At 36.8% G+C, this 11318-nt stretch overlaps 1 long non-coding RNA gene across 1 annotated transcript; it reads right to left on the bottom strand.

Annotated features, from left to right (window-relative positions):
• Positions 1-1773: 1773 nt before the first annotated feature.
• LOC116409733 lies at positions 1774-8193 on the bottom strand. The gene is made up of 3 exons (XR_004221972.1): positions 7955-8193; positions 4146-4224; positions 1774-2166 (listed from the first exon to the last, which is right to left on the bottom strand). It is a non-coding gene; the product is annotated as an uncharacterized LOC116409733 (long non-coding RNA).
• Between the last annotated feature and the right edge of the window lie 3125 nt (positions 8194-11318).

Here is an 11318-nt window from a genome sequence, read left to right on the forward strand (position 1 = left end):
ACCATTTTTATAACATTGTCATAACATTGCCTTTGCATGCTATTTATAATTTTGCCATAAAAGTATTTGTCCAAGCTTTTACATTCCCTATCTGATCCCCCATGTTCCTCTATGAGGGGGCTGCCATATTTGTCCAACAGGAGTCCGTTAGCATTAGAAGCTGTAACTGTCAGGCTGAGAAGGGACAGTCAGGCTGGCAAAACAGTCAGGTTTTGGGATTTCAAGTAACAATTACTTACAAAAGCAAACCTATCAGCAAAAAATTATCAACACGACCTATAGGCAACTTTTTATGTGGATTCATATTTTAAAAAGTTGTTTTTTCGAGTCAGTATCACTTAAGGTTTTCTGGTGGGCCCCTGAGATCCCAGTCTGACACTGTTCACCACTGACACTTCTCTTGGTGCTTTATATACTGTATATTTTCCAAAAAGAGAGATTCTCTTTTCACCTATAAAAGAAGCTTCTTTAGGCTACAAATAATTATTGATGCTTTATACCAGTCATTTTGAGGATTTTAGATACACTATAAATAAAACATAGTCATGTGTGAATGGAAAGTAATACATTACAACCTGATGAAAGCAGTGAGTGACTGCAAATAAGTCTCTAAAGGTCATTGATATTGATAATATATTGGAATTAATATATATTTCTCTACCAGAGACATTTATGTGAGTTGTTCTTTATACCTAGGATTGCTTTTCTTTCACTGATATAGTTAAATCAGGGCAATGGGAGTCTCAATGGCCAAATGTAGTCCTCCTTTGGTATTTATAGACTCCAGCCTGCTTAAGGGGCCCACCTTTTTTATGTATGACATCTGAAAAGATGTTTAGTCATTAATTACCATCAATGTGTTAAGCTAAAATATGCAAGTGAGAATCTGTTTAAAACAAACTCATGTTGAGTTATTGCAAGCAAAAATTAGTTATTGGAAAAATTAGATGAAAATAGGACAGACAACAGTGGCAATTCAGCTGAATATTTCATTCACTGGCAAACTGATTGCTCTGCCAGGTTAAATTTAAATACTATTAGTGGAATCCATGGAAACCAGCGTTTCTAATGGCCAAATTATAAGGGGAGTTGAAGTTGAAGGAAGACTGCTTGCTTGAGCTTTGACACTTTTCAACTGAGCATCTTATAGATATGAAAATAACCTCATTTTACACAATAAGAAAGCCTATACAAACCTATAATTTTCCAGCAGAATTTCCCTTTTATACAATTTTTATACAATGTATGTATGCATGTATATCTTTATTTATAAAGCGCTACTTATGTACGCAGCGCTGTACAGTAGAATAGATTAATACAGACAAGGGGTTATTAAAATAATAATAGATATATACAATGTATAACAATATATACAAATGTATACAAGGTACAGTTGCAATAAGCTAAGAGTCAAAGACACAAGAGGATGGAGGTCCCTGCCCCGTAGAGCTTACAATCTAGATGGGAGGGTAACTTACAGACACAAATAGGGGAAATGTATAATGGAGGCCTTGATGTCTGGTCATGGCACTGCGAGGGTGTAGCCTACTAATATATGTACTGATTTCAGAAATCCTAGATATATTTTCTTTGTCAAATAGGTAGCCATAATGTGACTGATTTCAACTGTTGTTCTCTAGATCTTGCAGGTCAAACACATAAAAAATGCAAGCTGATTCGAGTGCTGATTAACATTTTTTTTTTTTTAAAGTGATACTGACACAAAAAAACTACTCTTCAAAATATAAATGTACATTAAAAGTTACCTGTAGGTCATGTTGATCATTTTTCACTGATAGGGCTGCTTTTGTAAGTAATTGGTACTTAAATTTTCTAAACCTGACAGCTTCTAATGCTAACAGACTATTCCTGCACAAAAATGGCAGCCCCCCTCACAGAGAAACACAGTGCATCAGACAGGTAATGTAAAAGCATCAGGCAAATACTTTTAAGGCAAAACTATGAACAGCATGCAAGGACAATGTTATAATAGATGTAAAAAATGGTTAATTTCTGGTGTAAGTATCTCTTTAAGTTTTAAAAGGATGGCTCTTGTCCTTTGTATTGCAGCTCGTATCTTGTCTTGCTTGCCATTTCCAGGGTACTGCTTTTGTTTGCAAAGCTTCTACAACCCTCCAGGAAGTTCCTCTACTTAGAGTGCCCATCCTGAAGCCAGAAGTAATTAATATAATTCAAGAGTGTACAAGTCCATCATACCACATGTACAGGAAGACATTACCAGATAATGAACAGCATGAACAGACACTGAATTACATTTACTGCCCTACCCAAACAAAATAAAATCAACTTAATATTAATTTGGTTTGTAGATCATTACAAAAATATACAGTTATACAAGAAGTTGAAATACTGTCAAATTACTAGTACTGCGCTAACTAATTTTGCCATATTTAAAGTACAGGTATTGGACCCCTTATCCAGAAACCCATTATCCAGAAAGTTCCGAATTACGGGAAAGCAATCTCCCATAGACTCCATTAATCAAATATTCCACATTTTTAAAAATGGTTTCCTTTTTCTCTGTAGTAATAAAGCAGTGCCTTGTACTTGATCCCAGCAAAGATATAATTAATCCTTATTGGAGCCAAAATAGGATTGGGTTAATTACTGTTTAAATATTTTTTTTAGCAGACTTAATGTAGGAAATTACGGAAAGACCCCTTATCCGGAAAACCCCAGGTCCCGAGCATTCTGAATAACAGGTCCCATACCAGTAATACATTTAGAGAACATTTTATTCGAGATTCTGATATAATAAAAAGGCACCGCTCAAGTCCTCAATTTCAGGAGAAAGGACTTCTGTTTAGAATTAAATAGAAGGCAAATGTTCAGTCTGGCATAACAAATAAATGAATGTGTAGAAAAGAGACAAGGTATACACTGAAGTCTATACCGTAACAGAGAGAACCTTATGACATAACATGTCCTTATGATATAATGGCCCAGATTCAATGCAGTGATTAAAACGTTTTTTAACATGAAAACTGATGGATGGAAATCAATTTGAGATGCAATTTAATTCTGAAAACCTTATCTCATGGTTTATCACATGAAAACTCTATTAAGGTTTCTTCTCCTCAAACTGAATCTCATCTATAAGTTTTCACGTTTAAAACCATGAGAAAGTTTTTTTTCACTGAATTGAATCCAGAGCAATATATTTAAAATATGTAACGTTTATTTCCACTTTAGCTGAGTTTTTTAGTTGTGTTTTTCTTTTCTTCCTTCTATTTTCCTTTCCTCTTCTCTTCTTTTCTTTTGATTTGGCCCAGCATTACCAAACAAGACCATACTTTGAGGAAGAGCAACTTAAACATAAACAGCTGTTTAAATGGCAGAGTACTGCTGAATATTGTGGATGGAATTCCCAGCACACTTAGTGCAAGGGTTCCTGAACTTACTCACGTTTTCTATAATCAGTTACTTCAGCTTGCTGCTACACAGATTCCAAAAAAATGCAGGGCTTGCTGGCTTTTCATATAGTTTATTTCAAATCATATTGATTATAGAATACACAAGTATGTTGAGAAAGTCACTCACACTTTCTATAACTGATTGCTTGTGCAATAATAAATAAGCCCCCCTTGAGGGTAAATACAAGATATTCTAGATGGGTTAATAACAAATACTTAAATATATTTACTTCTTTGCATTATAGCAAAGCTAATATGGGAAGCTCAACAAAACTGATTTAAGACAAGAAAAGTTAGGCAGCAGCACTGACTGAATCCAGCAACAAAATGTTGAAGGTTGTGGTAGCTCCAGGGCTCCCATAGCATCCTGCCACAGGGCACCTCAAGATTTGTGCATAGATGAAATTTTGATGGCAAGTACCATCAGTGACGCTATCCAGACTTCATCCAGAAAATATTTAGTGCAATTTCATACAATTTGTAACAAAATGCACTCTGCACACAGCCATGCTTATTTGAGTGCATGGTCTGCAAGATGCATCACTCCCTTGGAATTGGAATAATGAGGGGAAAATGCTGCATTGTTGTTAAAAAAACACAGCTTTTGCTGGCATATTTGAGGTCTTTCAAAGGCACCATAGACTCCTATGAATAGTGTGGAAAATTAATTGAAACATTATCCAGTTAATCACTCTACTCATAGACACAAACCTCTCATTCGAACAGCCACCTCCTTTGAGACTGCTTGTCTCCCATGGATGCTGGTCTTCTGCAGCCAGTCAATCGGCCTCTGTAGGGAAGACATAGACATTATGTCAGATAAATGATGTTGTATATTATTTAATGAGCTAAGAGAATGGAAAACATAAGTATAATGAGTAAATCAACAGTAAAGAAAAACAAATATATTTAAGTATTAAGTATTTATATTTATAAGTATATTAAGTATTTATCATAAGATGTATCTGATATGTCTCTAATTGTAACTACCTGTGTTTTTATATTTAGCAAGATTTTTTAAGACAGAAATTTGAAAATTGTTAATGTATCATTAGCAGCCAGGCCCATTTAACCAGTGTTCTTGCTGATAAATTTATAACACCCAGTAGTTCATCCCATGATTCCATTCCAATTCCTGTTTAAACTTACCTTCTCTGTCCTGATTGTTCAGAATCTGACTCATGATCCGTCTCTTTTCATTATTGTCCCATCCCTTTATTTCATTGACCCGCTCTGTCACATCACTGGCCCCTCCCAAAAAGGCAAAAGCGGCATTTTGTTTGTTATTACACAAACTAGACCCGGTAAGAACTGACAAAGAAGAAACAACATCAAGACTAAATCCAAGGCAAAAAGAATATCTTTAAACCCTGTAACTAAAAGTTTTCTAAAATATTTTAAAAACTAAATGTTTGCCTTTGTTTTTTTTAAGAATTTATGAAGTTGTCACTTACTCTATGCCAAATGTTCTCTATATATGTAAGCACAAAGAAGGTATTCATTTTGGAAAGATATTATATAGCTTCGAATCCCTGAAAACATATAATGAGTATTTATGTCAAATTCAGCAAAATACAGCTGGCTAGAGGTCAGACTAACGGTTCACCTCATTTCTCACTGAAAGGAGTCCATTGTATGGTATGTTTTTCTATGTTTGTTAATGTCCTCTTTTGACTGATGCATGTATAAGATGCCAAAAAAACCATATTTCTGAATTGATCCATAGTGGCCTGGCTAATTAAGCATTACTATATAATATTTTGCTTTGCATACATTTTGCCTAATTTATCTTTGTTAATGCTTATTATGTTCTGTACACTGGAAACTATAGGATTTATTTACCAGTTAAATTGTAAAGTGCAAAATACAAAGACAAAGTGGCATGTATTTTCCGTCTGAAGCTGCAACTGCTGCGACTACCACTTCAAGACTCAACTCTACCTGCCTCGGGTATGCAGCACAAAAAGCTGGAGGCAGGCACAATCATGTAGGAGGTGTACAAATGGGTGGCCCATGGATGTCCAACTGCATGCTTCATGCAAACCGCATAGTTGTGAATCATTTACTCAAAAAGGAGAGGCTGCTGGGACAAAAGACAAGAGGTAAAAGAGAGTTGTTCAGTACTAGGCTTGCTTGTATCAGCTAAATGTTGTGCTCTGCACCTTGCAACAATGAGTGGAAGGCACATAAGGGCTCATTTACTTGCACAAGTGCAGTGTAAAAAGTAAAACTTCTGACGCAGTTACGCTAAAAATATTTGGTGTTCAGATTGCATTATTTCCACACAATTGTGCACAGTTTGGAACAGTGGGTAAGATAGATGCAGTGGTATCAGGCCCAACAATGTGGAAGTTCAAGGTGTGGCTTTGGCAGTTGTAAATGAGCCCTATAGTGTAGAACACAAGGACTAGCAACAAGCATAAGGGCTAGAATGTAAATCGCTGGTGGGATGGCATACGCGGTGGCGTGATTTGTCAAAGTTGCCTTGAGAGGAAACTTCTGCGACTTCAGCAAATTGTGTTGCATTTTTTGGTGTTACTGTTTCCATAAAAACTCACCAAAGTTTTTTTTCATTCCAATAGGATTTTTAAAAGCATATTTATCAAATGGTAAGTTCTAAGATAAACCCACTGATAAATACACTTCTAAAAATCCAATAGGAATGAATTAAATGTGGGTAATCTATTAAGCTCTAAACTCACATTTTGATAAATCAGCCCCTTGATGTATGGCAATCTAAGGCCTGGCATTTTGTGGGCCTCAGTGCTCACACTTGCACATAACCTTTTGTAAATGATCCTTATGTAAAAACATTATAGGCTATTGACATACAGGAGCATTCTTTACCAACAGAACCAAGGTCACTGTCGCTTCCACTTCACTTTCATGGTAAAAAGAATTACACTGCGTTTTTCAGCCAAAAATGTTTATTAGACCATTTTAGGCTGATAATTGCCAGTAATAGCGCTGTCATACCTTTCCCAAGTGATTGGGGGTTTGTAGTGGTAGATTTGGGTGCTTTCCCCTATAGCCCCACTAGCAACACAACGCATGATTATTTTCATTATATACTGGCCCAGGGCATATTTATTATAGTGTGCAAGCCAACATCACCAGTGATGTTACCCTTAGCAACCAATGATGATTGTGATGTTGGCATACACACTATAATATTAAGCTACCAGCCCACTAAATGCTGGGCAGAACTGGTCAGTAAAAGTTCTGCACCTTGCTTTGGATTAGAAATCTGGTTTAGGGTGCAAAGTGGATCCCTGTACTGACAGTTGCCATGGACAGTGAGCATAGTCCTTGGTTCCAGGGGACTCCCACATCCTGCCCACTTACAGCCCACACTGTATGTAGCACTAATGTAAACAGGCAATGCTGCATATTGGGCAAGGAACAATAAATAGGGTGGTTTGCATCCATTTTCTTTACGCTGCCCAAATCAATGGATTTTCTCTCTCACCAGTTCACACAAAAATGACCTGCTAACAACAAGTTTGTACCAAAATGTACATCAAGAATAAAGTCTGATTAAGTGAAACAAATACCGTTTTTATTATGCCTAGCTCTAACATTTAACACGTCTGTTAATAGTTACCAGAGTTTAAAAAATACCAAGGTCGGAACCAGGATATATCTCAGTATAACCTTGCAACACTATTTATGTACAACAATTTATTGTGTTACAATCCAGATGGATGTTAATGTTTATTTTATTCTGTAACAAAAATCTAGATAAGCATATATTTTCTTTATAGGCACCTGAGGTCCCATAACTTGGTTGACAGCTTTAGGGGGTTTTCTATATAGAAAATACTATTTGCCCACTACACTGCTGGATACTTGCTGCAAAACTTGGCAGCAGGGTGTAACATATACTGCTAAATAGTGATGAGTGAATCTGTCCCATTTTACTTCACCGAAAAAGAGAAAAGTTTGCATGATCACAGTTGACATGATCACAACTTCTTTGACATGACCTGCGGACTGTGTTTAAATTGAGTGCTGCCTGTATTATGTCATGCTCGGTTCAAGAGAGGTGCCCTCCTGTGCCGCTTAATGCTCTTACAATTTTTTTCTTTTTAATAATAATCTAATCTGCCAAGTTTTGAGATGTCTAGAATTTGGCCCAGTCTGATAACTACATGACTTATTAGCCACACCCGGCATGTGTACTTCACTGAGCAACTGGATCCTAACGGGTCTAGGAAGACCCATCAGGAGAAACTGCATCAATTCTCCACTGCGTTCCTTGTCTGATGGGATTTTTAAAACCTGTCTGTTGGATATCTGGCCAATGTGGTCTGGGACAGACCATCAGAAGGGGCCCCTTATAGAGGCCAGTAAGTAGCTAACTAGTTCAGGGAGTGCCAACACAGTAACAGTAACATTTTATCAGCCCATGTATGGCCAGCATAAAGCTGGATTAAGCGAACATAAACAATAAAAAAACAGGCAAATGTATATATTTGAAATAAATTCTTTCATGTCTTTTTAATATAGAGAATACCTACCTGATGTTATTTTTTCGGCTGCTATGGCTTAAGTCGCTACTTGTTGTGAGAAGATGAAATTGAGAAGCTTAATAAGAAAAATGCAAATCATTCCACACTGAGTTTAAAGTTCAGCTGCATATTTCGTTTCCCTCTTTAATCTGTGGCTTTGGTAGGTCTGGCATCAGGGTACTATGAATAGGTGCATTTGAAATCCTTAGATGGAAAAACAAGCAGGAAATAGCAGTGTGGGAAAATAAGCAGCACAGAATTCTCTCTTGAGGCCAAACATCAGTGTGAGTTTCGCAATGTCCTGCTAATGGCAGTACTGAGAATAAAGCCTTTGTCCATGTCTGTTTTGTGTGCTTTGAACAGGTTTTCCCCAAGGCTTAAACAACATTGCTTAAAATAGGGTTAACTGGAATAATTCCACTATGGAGAGGATTAATGTATGGGTGAAGAACATGGGTTATTACAGAAAGAAAGGCTAATGCCATACAAACCATTTTCTCCCCTGATGTATATAGCAAAAAAGCCGCTGATCCCTGAATCTATCAGTGCACACAAATATATATATATATATATATATATATATAATATTTTGCAATACTTTCATATTTAATGAAGTATCAGTAGAGATAACGAGATCTAAAACTAAATGACATTGCTTGCTAATCAGCAGCTGGGGGTTTCGGCCGCACCTCTCACTTCCTGAGTATACATGGCTAATAGCTAATGGGAAATAGTAAGGACGTGCGTGTTAAACACAAGTTGACCAATTAACACAAGCTCTGGCATACAGAGGCAGGGGCCACATAAGCTATTGCCTTTAACCACCGAAACCCACAATTTCCATCTGCCGTACTGAGAGGTGACACAAGATGTTTTCAATGGTTTTCCTTCAAGATATTTGCCAGTGAGGAAACTCTGAGCTCTATGACAACTATACATTGCACTGTGCATACGAGATACTTGTTGTCAGAACTGATCAAGCTGGCACACTAAGGAAGGGATAGTGTTACACACAAACCTGAAGCTCTGTGTGGTGTGTAGACAATGTGTCATGTTGAGCTTTACTAAATAAATGTTCACTTTTTTCATATACAGGTATAGGACCCGTTATCCAGAATGCTCGGGACCAAGGGTATTCCGGATAAGGGGTTTTTCCGTAATTTGGATCTTCATACCTTAAGTCTACTAAAAAATCAATAAAACATTAATTAAATCCAATAGGATTGTTTTGCATCCAATAAGGAGTAATTATATCTTAGTTGGGATCAAATACAAGGTACAGTTTTATTATTACAGAGAAAAAGGAAATCAATTTTAAAAATCCTAATTATTTGATTATAATGGAGTCTATGGGAGACAGGCTTTCCGTAATTTGGAGCTTTCTGGATAATGGGTTTCCGGATAAGGGGTCCGATACCTGTACTAATTTTTCATCTACAGGCTACTGGGTGGAAGGTACCAGGATTTCTACTTCCTTCCCCTTTTTACCTGTTTTATTATGTTGGCAAAACTGCAATGCTTTGCTCTTGAAACCATTTACTCCTACATCAGTGATGGTATCCAGAGGGTAGGGTTCCCCACTGCTATATGGCAATTAATGGAATGTTTTTCTACTGTTGTGCAGTATGCAGTTAGATTTCAAGCAGAACTAATTACTAATTAGTTAGTTTGTTAGATTATGCTAATTTGGGTGACTGTTATGGCCCTAATCTGATGTACCCTTGCCTAACATCCATATGTCACCAACTTCCAGGGGATGTGTAATAAAATGATTTAATCTCCTTCCTTTCTTCCACAAATAAGCAGTTCATTCACTTTTATAGCTGAGATTTTTTTTGTCTTTCATAACAGGACATTAAGGCTACAGAGGTTCAAGAGTTTACGTGAATTCCATTTTTATATCTCTGCAAAGTGAAGCTGGCCATAAGCATAAAGATATGGAAATTCAGCGATGTTGCCAGTGGATCTTTGCCTGATTTGGTCACCTAGGTGGTGGGCAAATTTGGCTGATCCAATAGTTTGGCCCCTGTGCCAAAGATCAGATCACAACGGAGGCCTGTGCAGGCCTGTCAGGAGAGGACAGCATCTACGTACCTATGTGGCCCATGCTTAATGGAATTTTTAAATCTGCTCAATAGATATCTGTCAGGGATGGCCTATACATTGGCAGAAAAGTTGACAGTCAGCTTTAGTCTCAGAAATAGACCAGCTTACACATGAAGATATAGGAGAGGCAAGCAGCTATTATTAAAAGCTATTGGTATTTGGACAATAAACAACAATTACCACAATAAACATTTTCTTAAATTATTATGATAAATGCTCCGGTTTTCCAGATAAGGGGTCCTTAACTCTAACTATAACTCTACAAAAAATAATTTAAACATTAATCAAACCCAATAACATTGTTCTGCATTCAATAAGGATTAAATTATCCTTAGATTATCTTATTTTAGTTGGGACCAGGTAAAAGGTACTGTTATATTATTACAGAAAAATGGAAATAGCTTTTAAAAAATTACATTATTTGATTAAAAGATAGTCTAAGGGGCACATTTACTAAGCCACGAACGGGCCGAATGCGTCCAATTGCATTTTTTTCGTAATGATTGGTATTTTGCGATTTTTTCGAAAATTATCGCGACTTTTTCGCTACCAATACGATTTGCGCGAAAAAACGCGAGTTTTTCGTAGCCATTCTGAAAGTTTCGCAAAATTTCGATTTTTTCGTAGCGTTAAAACTTGCGCGAAAAGTCGCGATTTTTTCGTAGAGTTAAAACTTGTGCGAAGCGTGGCGCCTTTTAAGTTTTAACGCTACGAAAAAGGCGTGACTTTTCGCGCAAGTTTTAACGCTACAAAAAAATCGGCAGATTTTGCGCAACTTTCGGAATGGCTACGAAAAAGTCGCGTTTTTCGCGCAAATCGTATTGGTAACGAAAAAGTCGCGATAATTTCCGAAAAGTCATAAAGACGCCGAAAAAATCGCAAAAAATACGAAAAAGTCGCAAAATGTTCGTTTTCCAATCGGAATTTTTCCAATTCGGATTCGAATTCGTGTCTTAGTATATCAGACCCTAAGGGATATGGCCTTCCTGTGATTTGGACTTTCTGCATAGTGGATCTCTGGATAACAGATCCCATACATGTACTATACGTGTATAATTGGTGCATCCGACAATGCCAGTTAAACATACTTGTCTCTTGCAAAAATCTGAGGTTTGTTTAATAATCATTAAATTTAAGAGAAAACTAAACTGGATTAGCCATGAATGATACGTTATGTAAACCTGCTTTCTGTTCATACAGCGGATTGGCAGTGCAGTTAATATAAGGATCCAAAGGCATAAAGTTGATTTTGTGTGCAAAGTTTATA

The sequence above is a fragment of the Xenopus tropicalis genome, chromosome 3, assembly GCF_000004195.4.
Source record: "Xenopus tropicalis strain Nigerian chromosome 3, UCB_Xtro_10.0, whole genome shotgun sequence".
In the NCBI taxonomy this organism is placed as follows: domain Eukaryota; kingdom Metazoa; phylum Chordata; class Amphibia; order Anura; family Pipidae; genus Xenopus; species Xenopus tropicalis.